The 18,302-nt window shown below is 36.3% G+C and overlaps 1 long non-coding RNA gene and 1 other non-coding gene across 10 annotated transcripts; both read left to right on the top strand.

The window, feature by feature from the left end:
- Nucleotides 1-5,159: 5,159 nt before the first annotated feature.
- Nucleotides 5,160-5,231, top strand: TRNAK-UUU. The gene has a single exon. It is a non-coding gene; the product is annotated as a tRNA-Lys (tRNA).
- Nucleotides 5,232-13,255: 8,024 nt separating this feature from the next.
- LOC106452576 lies at nucleotides 13,256-16,966 on the top strand. Of its 9 annotated transcripts, none has more exons than XR_007327673.1 (5): nucleotides 13,256-14,250; nucleotides 14,345-14,412; nucleotides 14,620-16,193; nucleotides 16,363-16,569; nucleotides 16,661-16,966. It is a non-coding gene; the product is annotated as an uncharacterized LOC106452576 (long non-coding RNA). The 9 variants fall into 9 exon arrangements; XR_007327674.1 differs by having other exon boundaries at nucleotides 16,658-16,966; XR_007327677.1 differs by having other exon boundaries at nucleotides 16,363-16,581.
- Nucleotides 16,967-18,302: the final 1,336 nt, after the last annotated feature.

Genomic DNA, 18,302 nt, shown 5'->3' with positions numbered 1-18,302 from the left:
AATCGTCTGGAAATTTATTTTTAATTTTTAAAATTAACATCAACAGTAATTAATAAATTCTATAAATCTATCTAAATTCCCTACACTAACCACCTAATCAACACTAATTAACATAAAATCTGTAAACCTATCTAAATTCCATACACTAACCACCTAATCTATCTTAAACTAATCAAATTAGAGAGACTTACCATTGCTACGAAATAGAGAGGAAGTGGAGAGGAATTTGAGACGAAATAAAGAGTGTGTGCTCGGGAGTATATATAAGAGACTACATGTCCTCGTAATTTTCTCGTAAAGTTACGAGAAATTACAAAGGTCCGCATTTTACAATACGAGGAAATAGGGAGGCGCGCGTTTTACTATACGAGGAAATAGCAAGGCCCGCGTTTTCAGATTACGAGGTCTTTACGACGATTTTGCCTTACGTGGAATTAACGAGTCCTCCCTTTACGAGAAATTAGAGAGGCCCGCTTTTCTATAAATACCCACAAGTTTCCTTCTCAAATCACACACAAACTCACAAATCACACACTATCACAAATCACACACTATCTCAAATCACACACTATCACAAATCATACACTATCTCAAATTAGAAAGATTTGAAAAAAAAAAGAGGAGAAGAAAGATATTGGAACACATGTGGACTAGACTTACGTAGGTCTCGCCACATGTGATTCCAATATCTTTCTTCTCTTCTCTTTTTTCTAGTTTTTATTCTACGAGGAATTAGCAAGGCCCGCGTTTTCCGATTACGAGGTATTTACGACGATTTCCTCTTACGTGGAATTACCGAGCACCGCGTTCTTTATTTTTTTTATTTCGTCGTTATTTCCTCGTTAGCGTACGAGTTGTTTACGATGATTTCTGCTTACGAGGAAATAACGAGGATTTTGTTTAAATCCCTAAAATCCGAAACCCAAAACCCCAAACCCCATCTTCCTTATCTTCTACTTCATATATTCCAAACCCCAAACTCATCTTCTCTTTAACCTCAATCTATTCTTTCCATTCCAAACCCCCAAATTCTAAAACCACAATTCCTTAACTTATAATCTCAATATATCTTATTTCTAAAAAAACACCCATTACCGTACAGAAAATCAAATACATCAATCGGATACATCGAAATTCTCGTCATCACTAGAAACATCATCATTTTCATTAAACTCGTCTTCAACAGCTTCGTCTGTGGCATCATCGGTAAGATCTTCGCACTCGTGATTATACGGATCAATGAGAAGGATGTCATCAATTTCTTGTTCAGGTTCTTCGACTTCATTTATATGTTCTTCTTGCAATGGTGGTTCTTCTCCACTGATGATTTGTCCTCGAGGTGTAACTTTGATCACGGCTAACCAATTTATACCCGAATCTCTCATCCGAGGGTATGGAAGAAAGCTAACTTGGTCTGCTTGTGAAGCTAAGATGAAAGGCTCGAATTTGTTGTACCTTCGTTCACCGTTGACATCAACTACACCGAATTTGTTAAACCGAACACCTCTGTTGACGACGGGGTCGAACCATTCACATTTGACGAGGACGCATTTCAGCTTCAATATCCCTGGGAATTCGACTTCAATAATCTCCGTCAAGATTCCGTAGAAATCTGTTTCCCCTTTCACACATATTCCAAAGTTACTGGTTACACATACCATATGTGTGAAAAGTATAGCCTCGTGTGAAATACATCTGTGATGTGGTGACCTTTACAAGTAGAGATTGAATTACTTCGTATAACCACTTAGGATAATCTGGATCGTCGTCATAATCAACCTGCAAAAATAAAGAGAACGTTGAAATACAGATCATGTATGAAAAAGAGTTTGAGTTAATACCTGATTCTTCAACCACTTAATAAAGTGTTGATCTTTCCTTTTGTATACGTCACTTGTGGATATACCTGGAAATGTTTCTTCGACTTGAGAAACAAATAGGCTGTAAAATCACATTTTATATTAATTAATCTTTCGCAATTATATACTTATATGTGTTTAGAAGTGTCCATATATGTTACCTTTCAAAATAACGCATCAATGGATTCTCGCAATTGAGTAGAATATAGGTGTGTGCACTATGAGCGTCTTGTTCACTCGACCACCAAACCTCTTTTAATTTCTCACCGAGTCGCCCAATCTGGCTAAAGATGTCTGGAACACCAGTAACTGCATATGCTGGCGCAACACCACCATCATCATATCTTCTTGGAACTCTTCTCCGGGTACGTACTTTTGACGCAAAGTAGTACGATGTGAAGTGAGAAACTTCTTCCGTCAAACTTCCAGCAATTATAGAACCTTCAACTTTGGCGAGGTTCTTTGCTTTTCCCTTCAAATATTTCATGGCTCGCTCATACTGATACATCCATCCGTAATGTACAGGTCCACGAAGCAATGCTTCATATGGATGGTGGACAGCTAGATGCTCTATGACGTCAAAAAATCCCAGAGGAAATATCTTCTCCAAGTTGCACAATAAGATGGAAATGTTCTCCTGAAGCTGTTCCACAACTTCTTCTTTAAGAGTGCGTGTGCTCAGATCCCTGAAAAATGCTCCAATGCCTATTTTATATTCCAAAAACAATTAAACACATTATTAGTCATATATTATTGCAAACTAAACCATTCTAAAATTACTGCGCTATAATATACTACCTGCAAGTGCTTCATGTACGTTTGTTGGAAGTAGCTCCACAAATGCAAAGGGCAGTAGTCGTTGCATAAAGACATGACAATCATGACTCTTCATCCCGGAGAACTTTTGACCCTTTTCAACACATCTAGAGAGATTTGAAACATACCCATCGGGGAACTTCACTTCTGATGCCACCCACTTGAACAACACCGACTTTTTTTCTGAAGACAATCTGAATATCGGAACGGGAACTTGTCCATTGCTTTTTATATGTAACTCACTTCTTGAGCAAATATCTGCAAGTCCAACCTCGATTTTATGTTTTCTTTTTTCTTCCCTTGGACATTCAATATTGTATTCATGATGTTCTAAACGAAATTCTTCTCTATATGCATCACATCGAGGTTGTGGCGCAGAAGAAGATCCTTCCAATATGGCAACTCCCAAAATATACTCTTCTTATGCTAGTTGTGATGACCACCGTAAGAATCAGGCATATTACGAGGGACATGCCAATTACCACCACAACGAACTGTTTCTTTAGCTCCGTAGTAGTCGATTTGCGCTTCAATTTGTTCTCCAGTTAGATATGGAGGAGGAGTATCTCTCACAACCCTTTTGTGCCTAAACAAATTCTTGTTTTTTCGGTACGGATGGCCAACGGGAAGAAATCGACGGTGACAATCGAACCAACTTGTCTTCCTACCATTCTTCAGTTGAAACGCATATGTCGTTCCATTACAATATGGACAAGCTAATCTCCCATGTGTAGTCCATCCAGACAACATCCCATAGGCAGGAAAGTCACTTAAGGTCCACAAAAGCATCGCTCGCATCGTAAAATTCCTCTTCGTTGAGCAGTCATACGTCCTCACAACTGTTGACCACAAATCCTTCAACTCTTTTATCAGTGGTTGTAGGAAAACATCCAGAGACTTTTTTGGATGGTTCGGACCAGGTATTAATATGGTCAAGAATAGCAACTCCCGTTGCATGCACAGCTCCGGTGGCAGGTTGTATGGCGTAAGAAAGACTGGCCACAATGAATATTGTCTCCCTGACATTCCGAATGGACTAAATCCATCATGTGCATAATCCGAGATACACATTCCGGCTATTGCTAGCGAAATCCGGATGTACATTGTTAAAATGTTTCCAGGCTCTTGCATCTGATGGATGAGTCATCTCTCCATCCGTCTGAGTATGCTCGGCATGCCATCTCATCTTTCCAGCAGTCTGCTCTGATTGGTACAATCTTTTCAATCTGTCTGTAACTGGTACGTACCACATCCTTTGGTACGGTACCCTATTACATCCCCGTCCTTGCGGCTTGAATCGTGGCTTCTTGCAGAATCGATATTCTTCTAACTTGTCATCATCTCCCCAGTAGATCATGCAGTTGTCGATCCAAACATCTATCATCTCCGAAGGCAACCCAAGACTATAAACCAGTTTCTGAATCTCATAATAAGAATCAGCAGACACATTTTCTTCCGGCAAATACTCTTTAAACAAGTCTGCCCATTCATTCATGCAACTTTCAGGTAGATTGTGATCAGTTTTAATATTCATCATTCTAGCAGCCAACGACAATTTAGAGAGACCTTTTTTACAACCACTGTAAAGTGGCTGATTCGCCGCGTTTAACATTTCATAAAACTTTTTTGCATCTATATTAGGTTCTTCATCTTCATCATGAGCTACGAATGCATCAGCTACCATATCATGAACCCTATCATAATCTACCATCTTCTCCTGATGGTAACTATGTTCATTATGCAAATGATGATCAATCGGTTCTTCCTGGAAATTGCTATTACGACTACTAGCTTCATTCTGATCATAATTATAACATTCCCCATGTTGAAACCAGATATAGTAATTTGGCGTGAAACCTCTATTTATTAAATGCTTCCAAACATTTTCACGGTTTGCCAATTTCGAATTGTTGCATTTCCGACAAGGACAGAACATCTTACCACTTTCTTGGGCGAGCGGTGTCGAATCTGCTTGATGCATAAATGTCTCCAGCCCCGCAAGGTATTCTTTCGTCACACTCCCGGTAGCATCTCTATGCATATACATCCACTTCCGCAACTCGAAAATATTCCCGGAGCCCGCCATATTTGTTTTTTTCACGTTTTTGTTTTTTGGTGTGTTTAAAATGATGTTAAAACGTCCATATTTATAAGAAACTTTCGAATCTGGTAGTTGCAATTTTCCTAGAAATTTACGACGAAAATTAGTTAGGTGGCCGAAAAAAAAACGTGTTACAACTAAAATTTTCTCGCTAAGTACACGTAAATTATTTCCTCGTAAAGAACACGCTAATTTTACGTCGAATTTACGAGGAAAGCGTACTTCCTCGTAAAAGCCACGTCACTTTACATCGACTTTACGACGAAATGGTTTTGTCGTTAATTTACGAGGAAATAACGCTGATTTTACTTTTCCTCGTTAATTTTCGTCGTTAAGCTTGTGTTTTCTTGTAGTGCAACTTGTATTCCCTTGTATTCAACGAAGCCGTCTTAGCTCAGTGGTAGAGCGCGTGACTTTTAATCCCGTGGCTGTGGGTTCGATCCCCACAGACGGCGAGCTTTGTATTCATTTTCGGTTTATATTTAACTGAAAAATCTTGGTATCAAAATATTTTGAGATGTTTTGTAAAATTAAGTTGATTTGGTTGTTCAGTCTTAAAATGTTATTACAAATCTTTTATTACAAAACTAGGGTCGGACCCGCCCTACGGGCGGGTAAGCAAATGAACAAAATCATATAAATATATTTTAATTTTAATTTATTTGTAGTTTTTTTTAATTATAATTTTCACTATTTTTATTACAACTTTTACTATTTTGATAGAAATATTTGTTGCTATATTAAATAATTCATAAAAAAATTATAACTATTTTACTTTGTTCTCAATATTTGCATTTATTGAATTTAATAGATTTTTATTACATTTTTCTTAAATTTTATAACTTAAAAATTTCAAAAAATAAAAGCCAATTTATTATTTTTTAAAAATAAACAAGTAGCATAAAAATATGATATTAATTGTTACTGTTTAGTATTTATGAATAACATTTTAGGTTATGTAATTATTATATTTGAGAAAACTGTTTTTTTATGTTTCTTCAAACTCACAGAAAAAAAATTGAAAAATAATGAATTCCATAACTGTTTTCCTTTTTTGACCACCAATATCTAGGCTAAACAAAAAATAACAGAAAACATAACTATTTAATCTATTCTTAGCTATAAAGATTATTTATGGAACATTTGATGTATTGTTAATATATATGGTTCAAATGTTACAAAAATTAAGAAATGTGAATTTTATTATAAATTTTATTATAAATTTTAAAAATTTACATTGATGTGTCATGTTTTCTTTTCTCGTTTGTTGAGTTGGGAGCAAAAAATATCTGAAATTATAATAGTAATTATTTTATTATTATTAATGATGTAGTTAATATATGTATGACTTATCAAAGAAATCAAAATTCCATGAAAATAATTTATTTGATTAAATAGAGTAGTTGATTGCATTTGTAGTAATTATATATCACTTCCTACATTAAAACAGGTAATTAATGGTGGTGTACTGATCAAAAATGGTAAATATCAAAAAACAAATATAGCTGGTCTTTGATCACATTGTTTTAGATCATCTATTTTTATTATGCATATATATTATTTATCACATTGATTTATATTGTGCCTCTCGTTCGGATTTTATATAATATATTATTATCTTTTGTATACACCGTAGTTACTCTCGTTCGAACAAATAAAATTTTAATGAAATACATATACATATAATATAATATCATTATACAACGAAAATAAGAAAACATTAAATTTCTTTTAGAATTGCTGCTCCATAGCAAATTGAAACGAATTGAAAAAATATAAGGCAAATCCATTAACTCACATTACGTTTCTTCACAAGATTACAAACACTTAAAACATAAAACACTGGATTTCTTACTTAGGGAAAGGGTAACAATGATTTTGATAGTTATAGTTGATTTGATACTGTATATGTTCAGAGCCTACACACACAATGTCTTTCCACCAAGAATCTTCAGCCTCCATCTCATGAAGACTTTTATTAGCGTCTTCCAATGAAGTCTACAGTTACACTAGAGAAGACAATGAAGATAAATATTACGTGGGAGTGAATGCGTTTTAGTTGAGACAAAGAATCAAAATATTTAATCGCTTGAATCTCAAGTAATTTAATATCAAGAATTTAACCATGAGCTTGAAATAGTTACTCTTTTGTTCTTGTCCAATCTGAAGAAGCGAAAAACTCAGATCCATTTCTCTTCCAAAATCTTCTAACTGAGCTGAACAGAAACTACCTTATCTGCAGTTCTAAAGACAAAATTAAGAGACAAATTAATGTGGATTGTTTATGCAGTGATCGATTCTTCCATTATACTAAATGAGACTCAAAATTATCATTCTAATTCTGCAATCAATCAATATTCATGTCAAACATTATATTATACATCCTTTCCGTTGGGGCGCTGGACCCCCTACGGGGGGATAGTTGGGAATGTGGCTGCCCAGATACCAGAGTTATCAAAAAAAAAAAAAAACATTATATTATACACATTGAACCTAACATATCAATAAGATATAGTCAAATACCAACGGAGATTCTAATCATCAATCGATTTTTGGGAAAAGTAAAAAACGTTACCGGAATCGATCATCCTCTGAGAAATATCTGATCATCAGCAAATCACTGTCTCTTACATAGCTTTCCGCTATAGTGTTCTTCTTCAATTTAAGGTAAACAACTTAGACATGGGCTCTCTGTGTAGACGGACACCTGATCCGCATGCAGCCTGCTCTCACTCCTTCACCACCATCCATCGGAGAATTCAAAAGGCTCCGGGGATTCAAATTCTGAAGAGAATAGAATGATGAATTTCACAGATACAATCTCACCTATAAATAGTTACAGGTTCACCAACTGGAATAGCGGAGAAGCAATTAATCTGAAATCGTGGAAAGATCTAAGAAGTTTGCTAAATGCGATGAATCAATATCTCTCGTAACGTTTCAGAGGATAAGAAACTACGCAGTCAAAGCTTGGCAAATAGACTCTTAATGACGATGCGTCTTAACGACGATGCGTCTACTCTATTGCTCTCTAAATCGGGCTGAATAATAATAAAGAGCCCAAATATGTATAGAAAAAACCCAAATAGAAAATAATGAAGCGATAATGAACCAATGCGTTTTAGATTGCTGGACACGTGTCGACAGGACATAAGACGACTTTATGCACTGGCATCTGACGTGGCGCAACCAAAAGTGAGCAAAATCTATTTTATATATACTTGAATCTCAAGTAATTTAATATCAAGAATTTAACCATGAACTTGAAATAGTTACTCTTTTGTTCTTGCCCAATCTGAAGAAGCGAAAAACTCAGATCCATTTCTCTTCCAAAATCTTCTAACAGAGCTGAACAGAAACTACCTTATCTGCAGTTCTAAAGACAAAATTAAGAGACAAATTAATGTGGATTGTTTATGCAGTGATCGATTCTTCCATTATACTAAATGAGACTCAAAATTATCATTCTAATTCTGCAATCAATCAATATTCATGTCAAACATTATATTATACACATTGAACCTAACATATCAATAAGATATAGTCAAATACCAACGGAGATTCTAATCATCAATCGATTTTTGGGAAAAGTAAAAAACGTTACCGGAATCGATCATCCTCTGAGAAATATCTGATCATCAGCAAATCACTGTCTCTTACATAGCTTTCCGCTATAGTGTTCTTCTTCAATTTAAGGTAAACAACTTAGACATGGGCTCTCTGTGTAGACGGACACCTGATCCGCATGCAGCCTGCTCTCACTCCTTCACCACCATCCATCGGAGAATTCAAAAGGCTCCGGGGATTCAAATTCTGAAGAGAATAGAATGATGAATTTCACAGATACAATCTCACCTATAAATAGTTACAGGTTCACCAACTGGAATAGCGGAGAAGCAATTAATCTGAAATCGTGGAAAGATCTAAGAAGTTTGCTAAATGCGATGAATCAATATCTCTCGTAACGTTTCAGAGGATAAGAAACTACGCAGTCAAAGCTTGGCAAATAGACTCTTAATGACGATGCGTCTTAACGACGATGCGTCTACTCTATTGCTCTCTAAATCGGGCTGAATAATAATAAAGAGCCCAAATATGTATAGAAAAAACCCAAATAGAAAATAATGAAGCGATAATGAACCAATGCGTTTTAGATTGCTGGACACGTGTCGACAGGACATAAGACGACTTTATGCACTGGCATCTGACGTGGCGCAACCAAAAGTGAGCAAAATCTATTTTATATATACTTGAATCTCAAGTAATTTAATATCAAGAATTTAACCATGAACTTGAAATAGTTACTCTTTTGTTCTTGCCCAATCTGAAGAAGCGAAAAACTCAGATCCATTTCTCTTCCAAAATCTTCTAACAGAGCTGAACAGAAACTACCTTATCTGCAGTTCTAAAGACAAAATTAAGAGACAAATTAATGTGGATTGTTTATGCAGTGATCGATTCTTCCATTATACTAAATGAGACTCAAAATTATCATTCTAATTCTGCAATCAATCAATATTCATGTCAAACATTATATTATACACATTGAACCTAACATATCAATAAGATATAGTCAAATACCAACGGAGATTCTAATCATCAATCGATTTTTGGGAAAAGTAAAAAACGTTACCGGAATCGATCATCCTCTGAGAAATATCTGATCATCAGCAAATCACTGTCTCTTACATAGCTTTCCGCTATAGTGTTCTTCTTCAATTTAAGGTAAACAACTTAGACATGGGCTCTCTGTGTAGACGGACACCTGATCCGCATGCAGCCTGCTCTCACTCCTTCACCACCATCCATCGGAGAATTCAAAAGGCTCCGGGGATTCAAATTCTGAAGAGAATAGAATGATGAATTTCACAGATACAATCTCACCTATAAATAGTTACAGGTTCACCAACTGGAATAGCGGAGAAGCAATTAATCTGAAATCGTGGAAAGATCTAAGAAGTTTGCTAAATGCGATGAATCAATATCTCTCGTAACGTTTCAGAGGATAAGAAACTACGCAGTCAAAGCTTGGCAAATAGACTCTTAATGACGATGCGTCTTAACGACGATGCGTCTACTCTATTGCTCTCTAAATCGGGCTGAATAATAATAAAGAGCCCAAATATGTATAGAAAAAACCCAAATAGAAAATAATGAAGCGATAATGAACCAATGCGTTTTAGATTGCTGGACACGTGTCGACAGGACATAAGACGACTTTATGCACTGGCATCTGACGTGGCGCAACCAAAAGTGAGAAAACTCTATTTTATATCTATATATATATATATATATATACTAGGGTCGGCCGTCCTACGGGCGGATGATAATTTAAAAATAATATAAATAGTTAGGGTAAATATTTTTGATTTTGTTTAATATTTGTTTTTATTTTAAAATGTTTTGTTCTATATTAGTATGAATCATTATTTTATTGATTGTTATTCTTTATTCAGTTTTATTCTTATTACAATTAACTAAAATTTTCCTTACGATTAATAAGATTGTTTATTTGAAATTTTGTTTTGTTTTAATTTTGATGGTGTAGTATTGTTGATTTATTTGTTTAATTTGAAGTTATCTAGTTTTATTTATTCAATTACATTATTTTATATCGTGTGTCTTTTATTCGACTATATGACTATATATTTTATTTTTACACAGTTGTGGATCTATGTTTATAGTTATTTTTAGAATCCTTGACATAAATATTTAAAATACATTCTACATTTATTTAATTAGAATAACTTAATGATATACCATGGATTTGACTCATTTTCATCCATGGTATATAAGTGTTTTACTATCTATATATTATATATTCTATCCTATTAGGTATATTTTCAGGTTCAGGAGTATCTTGGAGTAAAGTGATGATTATGGAGCATTTAGGAGCTTAAAATAGATTTCATCCGAGCTGACCATTAGAGGTCGATACGAAGAAGAAGCAATTGTTCGATGCACATCCAGTGCCGTCAATCGATACAGAAGAGAAGCCTCGACGATTGAAGATTAGGATCGATCGATGTACATCCTGTACCATCGATCGATGTCGAGACGCGAGATGCGCGACTTGGTTCCAACCGACTTTAAACCCAAGGCTTCACCAAATTACAAGATTACCCCTGACGAGTTTTTAACCTAATAGTTATATACTTGCCTAAGTGTTAGGAGGCAATAGAGCTTTTGGCCACCATTGTATTCTTATTTTCAGCAGAGAGTTTTAGGAGAAAAAATCATAGAGAGATTTGTGATTGGAACTCCATTTATTCATCTATTCTATTCTATGCAGTTTTTATCTATATTTTGTGTCATGAATTACTTAGCTATGTCTGAGTAGTTCACTTGTTAGATTCAGGGTTCAAATAGGTTAGAGGGATTAGCCCCAACTATAGATTTGCTAAGTTGTGATATTCATTGATTGATTGTTCATTAATGCTTGTTTTAGCCTTGCTAACTAGAACATGAACCTAGGAATTAGCATGAGTCAAGCATCCTTGACCATCATGTCCTGAATCTAATCTGTCATGCTAGGACTGCTAGAGAGATGCTAACCGCTGATCTAGGAGACTAGTGAGCATTATCAACCTGTGCCTAGGGCTTAGCTAGAAGCATCGATCGATATTGTCTTCTGACAATCGAGCAATATTGCGAAAGGTGTATCGATCGATATCCCTATAGGATCATCGATCGACACTTTCTTGTGATCAAAAGAAGACAGTTGAGATCCAAGATCTAGTTAGTTAACCAGTGAAACATTGCCATCGCTGATCTCTGTGATTAAGGAGTTGAGCTCTAATATATCATGCATGCAACTGTTAGGCATCTATAGGATTATAATCTCCAACACCTGTATAGAAACCCTGCTTCTAATATCTTCCAATAAGTTACACCCCCAATCATCTTGTTAGTCGAGCAATAGACTTGCTCAATTAGGATTGGTATTTACTTTTAAACCATAAAACAACCAACACATAGAATTAATAATTTGACTAGATTTAATAGGTTCCCTAGCTCCTTGTGGATTTGATCTCTAAGTACTGCAACTGAACCTCTTATTTGAGAGAGTAATTCACTCCTTAGGGTAATTTGAGTAGTATCAAATTTGGCGCTGTTGCCGGAGAGTTTTGATCGCCATTAGATTTAGTGTTATTAATTCTTATTCTTTTCTCTACCCCCATTCTGACACAAAATTTTTTCTTGTCTTTTCAGGTTCATGCCCAGCAGTACCAGAAGCAACAAGGACAAACACCTGCTATTCTCAGAAGATCCTGCTCACTTGGAACGAACGATCCACAAAGACCAACGTTCCACATCGCTCGACGCAGCAGCTTTCACGTCGACCGATTCTCACACCCAACCGTCGACCGACACCCGACCTTCATCGTCGACCGATCTACATCGTTCGACATCTATCGATACTACAGCACGTACATCGATCGATCATCAGTCGCGAAACATGGTTGCGATTGTTATTCTCAGACATGACGAGAATGGAAATCTGTATGACCAGGATGGTCATCTGCATAATGCAACAGGTCAGAAACTAGACGCTCAGGGGAATGTAATCCCTGATACTGATGCTACAGGAGCTGCTCAACCTGTAGAAGAGGCTGCTCGACCAAGGGCACTGGCTGACTACAATCGTCCAGATGAGTACTACGCCAACAGATCAGCTATTCGACTTCCAGAGATTCAGAAGCAGAATTTCGAGCTGAACCCTCAGTACTACACACTCGTGTCGCAGATACCCTACTATGGGTTACCGCACGAGCATCCTATGGACCATCTAGAGAGGTTCGAGGATCTTATCGCTGCTATTCGTATGGATGGAGTCCCCGAGGACTACCTATTGTGCAAGCTCTTCAAGTATTCTCAGACTGGAGAAGCGATGCACTGGCTTAAGCAGCTACCCACAGGATCTCTAACATCCTGGGCCGACATCAAGAATGCTTTCTTGCGAAACTTCTTCGATGAGGCACGCGCTGAAGACTAGAGGAGCAAAATTGATACATTCTCGCAGGAGACTGGAGAGTCTTTCAAAGATGCGTGGATCAGATTCAAGTTCTTCCAGCGAGACTGTCCACACCACGAATTCAACGAAGTGCAACTGCTGAGCACTTTCTTCAGAGGTATCACCTTGACGTATCAGATGGCTCTTGATACAGCTAGCGAGGAAAACTTCAACACCAGGAATCCGGTGGAAGCTTTGAGACTGATAGAAAATCTAGCAAACAGCACACTACAGGAAATGTGGGTATTAATAGCATCAGATTATAGCGTTTATGACAGTTCTGCTATTGTATACCAACACTTTTTTTTAATAGCGTTTATAAATTTAAAACGCTATATTTGATATCGCGGAAAAATAAAAAAATTTAGTTGTGTTAATTTGCTAAGTGCAACCGTCTTACCATTGCAAATCCAAAATTAAACGTTATGCTAAATGTTAAATATATCAAATTTTAGTAAAAAAAAATACTTTAACCTTTGACCAGGCTATACACAAAAAAAATAAAAAAATAATTCTCTCCTCTGTCACATTACGAGAAATCAGTCGATGAACTCGATGAAAGAAGAATCGAACGAGCAGCTTCTCTGTCTTTTGACGAATCCTCCTCCTCCTTTCTATATCACGCTCGCCGTCCCACCGCCACCACCACCACCACACCATGTTTCCTCTTGATTCTTACTTCTTTTTGTATATGTTCCCTTGTTCTTCATTGTTTATGCTAGATTGATAGGAATTGGCTGCCTTGGTTTGAATTCTTGCTTGGTAAGTTGATTTCTAGACATGGTAGAGGGCTGTCGCCGCCGACGTCGTCTTCAGGGAATCGGACGCTTCCAATTTAGTAGTTGGAAACACAATGATGAGATAGTGAAGAACAGGCGAATCCCTGGACTCTCTCTCTCTCTCTCGCCAGTTCCAAGTCGATTCAGACAACGTTTCTTTTACAGTTTCGGTTCCTTTTGTGAATGCTTATGTATGTGTCTTGAGAAAGTTTATGACTTTATTATGTATCAACCAACTGCTTATAGGAAAGAAGTGGAGCATGTGTGTTTACTCAAAGCAAAACAGAGTTTGTCTGAGGAGAATTATTATCAAAATCTCGTGCAATCTCGTTCCGTATTGAACGCGGCGAGTGATGGGTTTACAGAATTATTATCATCGACTAAAGTTGGGTCCTTTCATAGATAGTCTGATTGACTTTTGAAGATTGTAGCATTCTCAATTGGAAAGTTTCTGAAGGCTGTTGTTGACTTCATATTCTGATTTCAGCAAATTACCGGCTTTTTAAGCTCAGGGTTGCTAAATTTAGGGTCTGTGATGTATGTTTTTGTTACTGCAGATGTTTGTGTTGGCTGAATTTGCGATGATACCTTGAGCTTATCTTTTCAGGGCAGAGGTAATTCCAATGGTGAAGAACAATGTGCGGCTTCAAATGAGACTGGTTCATAACAATTTTGCTTCGGGTGGATTAATCTTTCTTTAATCCTTTGTAGTTCTATTTTATCTTAAAGTTGTAGTTCTTTTTCTTAGAGCTTGTTTGTCACCTTGCTTGTACAGGTTCATTCTGATGGAACAACCTAAACATACCACGAACGAAAGGAAAACAACTATCAGTGAGTTCTATGGTAAGCACACCTGTTACCATTGCTGGGACATGTTATAGGCTATAACGTTCATGTCTTTAACTTAATCTCTTTGTGGAAATAGTCATTCTCTTGAAAAGGATTCTCATTCTCAGTTACTTAGTAGATGATGTTGGATGTTTTGACCCAATACTTACGAACTCTGGAATCATGTCTCTAAATTTCAATATCATCGGCTTTGACTTTCAGGTGAATGTCCAGTGGTCATCCACTTGTTCCATGTCCACGAATTCAAGGTTTAAGATTAAAAAAAACAGCTGAAGAGAAGAAAAAAATTGATAGAAAAGGGAGACAGCAAGATTTTATTGTTTTGAAGTCTAAAATGTAATTTAAAATTTGAATGTTTGATGTTGGTTGTTTAAAACGTCTTGCTTTAAACTAGTTTTAGAAAACTTGTCTAAAACATATTTACCACATGTTTAAAAATTATTTAAAAACTTCAATAATTTAAAACATGAGTCTGTTATATATGTTATCATTTATATACTAAGATGAATAAGACACCTAAAACATGTAAAACATATTTGAAACGTGTATATATATATTATCTTTTATGTTTATAAAGTTGATGATAATTTGATTTATCTAACCCTCCAAAAATCCTAAACTCTAAAACCCTAAACCCTAAGCTTTAAAACAACCTCTAAAACTCACATATTTTATTATTTTAATCTCAAATTTTAAGTTTTATTCAAATTTTAAGTTTTTCAAAAAAAATTATTAAATATTGTCACCCTAAACCCTAAATACGTTTTTTTATACCCTAAACATAAACTTCGAAACTTCAGTCCAATCTTAAACCTAATGTCAAAATTTAATCATTTTAAAAATCTAATCTTAAATCCAAATTCTAAACCTCAAACACTAAATCTTAAATCTATACTTACCCTACACCCCAAACTTAAACTCTACATACAAAATCATAAATCCAATCTTTACAAACTTATAATAGAAACTTAAAATTTAAATTCCAAGTATATTCTAAAACTCAAATCACATACTTAATCCTAAATCTTAACCCTAACCCCTAAACCACATATCTCATGTTAATATATATCATAAAGTATTAAATCTCAATTTTAAATAAATTATAATTCAGTAAATAAATTAAAATTTCAAATACAAAATTTAGATTTCAAATATTAAGTTATGATATCAAAGTATTTAAATCTTAGATAATTTTTATAATAGCTATACATAAATAAAAAGACAATTTGTATTATGTTTTTTTGAACCATTGATTAATTTGAATCAAATGCCCAAAATCACTTTTGTATATATCCTCACCCTTCTTTTCTGTTGGTCGTTGTTGTTTATGGCATGGATCACCGTCTGCACCATTGGATAATATTGAATCAACGCTTGAGATTAATTGTTATTTATTCTTTTTTTTTCCTGAGATCTACAAGCCAGGGAAGCAAGAGAGAGAGAAGAGACAAAGTTCGTAGAGAAAGGAGAAGAAGCGACGGCCGCTCGTCACCATAGCACCATCGTTCGTTACCACCACTACCATCGCCATCTCTCCCATCCCCCATCGCTCGTCACCACCACCATCGCTTCTCAGATCCGTCTTCACCGGAGTCGCCACCACCACAGTCACGCTCGTCATAACCACCATTGATCACTTCTCTGTCTCTCATTCTCTCTGTGTTTTTTTTGTTCTTATATGGTTTGATTCGAAGTTAAAGTTCGTTTCTTTAATTATGTGTGTTGCAGAAGTCCAAGAGGAATGAGTATGCCAAACTATCTCCTACGTTTGCAAGGTATTGTTTTACCTTGTCTGATTTGTTTTCATCATTCTGTAATTTTCATGTGTTTGTTCGCTACACGCTCGTAAGAGACTCAGCTTGATCTTTGAAAAGTGCTCTACTTTTTTCAATTTTAGTTAGAGACCAAGGTTTCAATTTTTGTTGCTATTTGTTTGTGTCTCAGACTGTTTCGGTCAGGTTGATAAAGGGGCTAATATTCTTGAAATTTATCGCACTCATTGTGATACTGATCACACTTGCTCGCATGATGCTGCTACTTGCTCGCATGATGCTGCTACTTGCTCTTTTTGGTTCTTTGCTGGAGAAATTGAAAGACTTGCGTTTAGCATCTGATCTCTCTTATTTGTGTGTGTTTCTTCAAGTAAAAATGGTTAAGGGCTTTGTATGTACTTTTCATTCTGATGGGTTAGTTGGGATTTAAAGTTTTTGACATTCTCAGAGTTTCCATAAATTTGCAGCAGGTAACGTCATTTTCCCTTTATGAGTCCGTGCAATAGGATTGAAGACAGAGGTGGATGGGACGAGGTTGCTGTGATGGATGGGGCGGAGAGGCGTCGGATCTGAAGAAGCTGTGTAGTGGAGATGGCAGAGGAAGCTAGCTGTGGTAGTGGTGGCGGCACTAAAAGATAGAGCACTAGAAGATAGGAGATGAATTTTAGGTTTAGAAATTTTAGGTTTAGTTAAAAATTTGGTTTAGTTTGGTTTAGTTTAATATCACATTCATAAATATGTAAACAATTTCAATATATAAAATTTAATTTAATTTATATTTTTCATAATTTTTTATTTTTTGATAATAAAAATAATTAACAAAAGTAATACGTCATTAAAATCAAATTAATAAATTTTAATAACATTTGTATCACGTTATTAACAATTGCATAGATTTTAACGCTATCGTTGTTTATTTAACTATAGCATACGACAGATCTGCTATCAAAAGGGCCAGACCTACGATAACGGGCGCTGTCAGAGCGTTTTAGGGAACACTATTAAAACGAACTAATAACGTTTAACGCCAACTATTAATACCCACATTTCATGTAGTGGCAGCAGCACCAAGAACACTGACTTTGAGAGGAAGAAGTCTGTTGCATCCCTAGGGAAAGAGCAGATGGAAGAAGTTAGAGCAAAGTTAGTTGTGGTTCATGAGCTTCTTAGGAAGCAGGTCTGCTCAGCTGAAGGTGAAGTAGCTGTAGACATGGAAGGAGAAGAAGATGTGAACTACATTGGAGGTACTGGATTTTAGAGGTCTGGAAACCATGGTGGAAACATAAACTTCTATTGCAATGGTCAGAGTCGTAACCACAATTCATAGTTCCAGAAACCTTTCAGCAACAACATCAGAGGCTATGGAAACTCATTTTACCAGAATCCACAACCACAGACTCAGGAAAGCAAGATTGAAGCAATGCTTGACAGAGTTCTGGAAGGACAGCAACAACTCACTGTGGACTTCAACGGGAAGATAGATTCCGCCTACAACAGTCTGAACACGAGAATTGAGACCTTAGGGACTTAGGTGAGGAAGCTTAAAATGCAAGTGGTTCAGACTAAAGACACTGTAAAGAGGCAAGAAGCCTTGGCTAGAGAGGCAGAAGTTGAGAAAGCAAAACACCACGTAAATGCCATCATAGATGATGATTTCTGGCAAGTGGTGAATCATGAGAAGCTTGGAGAAGGAGACTTCGAAGTTGAAAGCTCCATGAGTTTCGGCGGATCACTTTTGTGTCGACCGATGTCAATGGATGCACTTCACTCGACAGACCATGACGAAGATCGATCGATGGATTACTCTAACCATCGATCGACGTCATCTGCTAAATCGACTGCGGAGTGTAGTGCAATTCGGATCATGACTCATGAGGAATTTGCAGAAAAACATCCTCACCCACCCTCCCCTTTCTACGTCAAAATCGATCGACGGCATGAGCCAGCAGTCGACCGACAGAGAGAGACTGATATCGATCGACCCCCCTCACCTCCCATCGATCGACGGGCACCTCTCACCTATCGAGTGTGATTAACATCTATTGATAGTGACTGAATTAACGCACTCAGACCACCACCTAAACCTTTAGCAAACCCACCATAACCTACAAC

Source organism: Brassica napus, chromosome C8 (assembly GCF_020379485.1).
Source record: "Brassica napus cultivar Da-Ae chromosome C8, Da-Ae, whole genome shotgun sequence".
NCBI lineage: Eukaryota > Viridiplantae > Streptophyta > Magnoliopsida > Brassicales > Brassicaceae > Brassica > Brassica napus.
The sequence above is the reverse complement of the archived record's forward strand: the minus strand, read 5'-3'. Positions and strand labels throughout refer to the sequence as shown.